Source organism: Phaseolus vulgaris, chromosome 6 (assembly GCF_051622355.1).
Source record: "Phaseolus vulgaris cultivar YP4 chromosome 6, ASM5162235v1, whole genome shotgun sequence".
Taxonomy (NCBI): Eukaryota; Viridiplantae; Streptophyta; class Magnoliopsida; order Fabales; family Fabaceae; genus Phaseolus; species Phaseolus vulgaris.
This window is the reverse complement of record NC_143503.1, coordinates 16,417,987-16,420,171: the sequence shown is the minus strand read 5'-3', so window position 1 is coordinate 16,420,171 and position 2,185 is coordinate 16,417,987. Positions and strand designations below refer to the sequence as shown.

General features: G+C 30.2%; 1 pseudogene across 1 annotated transcript; it reads right to left on the bottom strand.

The window, feature by feature from the left end:
* Positions 1–1,897, bottom strand: LOC150027208 (spermidine hydroxycinnamoyl transferase pseudogene; annotated as a pseudogene). Its single transcript, XR_016521560.1, has 2 exons — positions 1,178–1,897; positions 1–400 (listed from the first exon to the last, which is right to left on the bottom strand). The product of XR_016521560.1 is annotated as a spermidine hydroxycinnamoyl transferase pseudogene (transcript).
* Positions 1,898–2,185: the final 288 nt, after the last annotated feature.

The following is a 2,185-nucleotide window of genomic DNA, read 5'->3' as shown; positions in this document are numbered from 1 at the left end:
TTAAGCATAACAATTAAGTAAATTAATTAAACATGACAAATTACATGTCTCCCACATGTAAAGCTTACATTCAAAATATATATATATAAAGATACAGCTTATATTTCTTCATAAAAACTATCCTTGAAAAGCTGCATATATTCCATTTGAAAGGATTGAAACAGAATAACAGAGTCATCCCCATCCGTACTTTGAGTAATGATTGCCCTATCTTGTGTAGCCACAACTGCATAACGGAAATACACGGGTTTTCCCCAACCAAAATCTGCTTCATACGTTGGCATCCTCATCTAATCTGAAGGTTAGGGTTCCCATAAAACAATGCATCCTTATCTTCATTTGCTCCAAAGTACAAAGCCCTTGCTTTATCCATGTGGTCCTGGCCTCTAATAATATCTATCTGTAAAAAAAGGATTTCTCTATAAAATTAATGTGTGAAAGTCAAAGTAATAATCAAATATCCATGATTATACCTTCATTTTTAAGATTTTCTTAAAATTTAACTAAACCAAACTATAGTACTCAATTTCATTAAAAATACCGAACTACTATTAAATAAAACTACTTAATTCTAAATTAAATGTAATTCATAAAAGTATTATAAAAAAATATAAAATAAAAATTAATTTTAAAAATAAAAAATAATTAATTATTATATTAATTAAATTAGATATTATTTTAAAGACTAAAAATTATTATATCTAAAATAGTTTTTATTATTAATGAAATTTTATAAACTAATTTTTAATTAGGTGTCAAAATTTTAACAATAAATTTAAGACACTATTAATTTTTACTTTTTAAAGTAGTATTCAAACCAGTTAATATAGTAATTAATTTTTTTTATCTTTAAAATTAATTTTTATTTAATAATTCTTTTTAATAAATTAAAATATGTGCTTTAAAATAATATATTTGCAGAGAATTAATTCATATCATTTAAACATTTTAAAAAGTTAAATTTGATTATTTCTTCTTAACTACAATGCGATTCATTTTTACTTAATCAATCATGCAACATACAATTTAGTTTATTATGTTAGAATTAGTTTTAATTTGATACATTTATTTTGTTCGTGCTATAAGAAGAAAATACTGTCAAACTATAAAACAAGTGTGAAAGAAGAAATAGACATAATAAGGTTGAAAGGGGACCAAAAAAATTAGTCCTATGTACCTGTGAGCTTATATACTCATGTGTAAGAACTTCAATTGCTTCCCTTATTTTCTTAGCAGCATGACCCAAAGAATTTGATAAGATTTCTCCAACCTGTGATGATGCTACTGTTAAGGTCATAGCATTCCCAAAGTAATTCCTAGGGAGAGGTGGAATGAGTCTATTGCGAATATCAGAACCGAACCGAACAATATTTGGTTGATTTTCATCTAATCCACGAGCCTTACATGCAGATCTCCATACATGTGCAGCAATAGCTTCAAATCTGCTATAAGGTCTTGACCCTTTTGTTGATTCATCAGCATTGGCCTTGTTCTTCAGCTTCCGCACTTGTTCTGCTGTCAGCTTCAACAAGGTGGTCTTTACCACCTTGTTTTTCTCAGCAGTGTTGTCACATCTTCCTAATATGAGGGGAAAAGGCTTGAACTCTAGATGATCAAAGCGTGGGGGCGATGGAGGGGCTATGAATCTGAGCACAGTTCGATCCAGAAAGGGCATTTCATGAGGCTCTAATGTTTCTCCACGAGCCAACTTTGCCCATGAGTTGATGAACTGAACAGCAGCAACACCATCAACCAAGACATGACAGATAGCAACTCCAATGGAAAATGCTTCATGGCCAAGGAAACTTGTTACTTGCACCAGTAACATGGGAAGTTCCTGAATTAGGGTTTTTGTGTAATCAACTGTTGGAACCAAATCCTTAATGGTTCCACTTGATCACTGTCAGGCAGCCATTGAATGCCTTCTGGAGTTGGTTGATTTGGAACTACTGTGTAAGATGCTTTGATAGTTACCATTTTGTGAAAGGTTTCTATTGCAACAACACACAAAAGAAATGAACTTATAGAATCATTTACATTGTACTATTCACTTGTTATCATATTTGTGTGGATCTTATCCATTTACTGTACCGCTATGTGCGAAAAATATGTAATGGTTTCGATGAAAATATATAATTAAAACAATTATTAAACTTAAATTTTAAATTATTGTTAAAGAAAATTT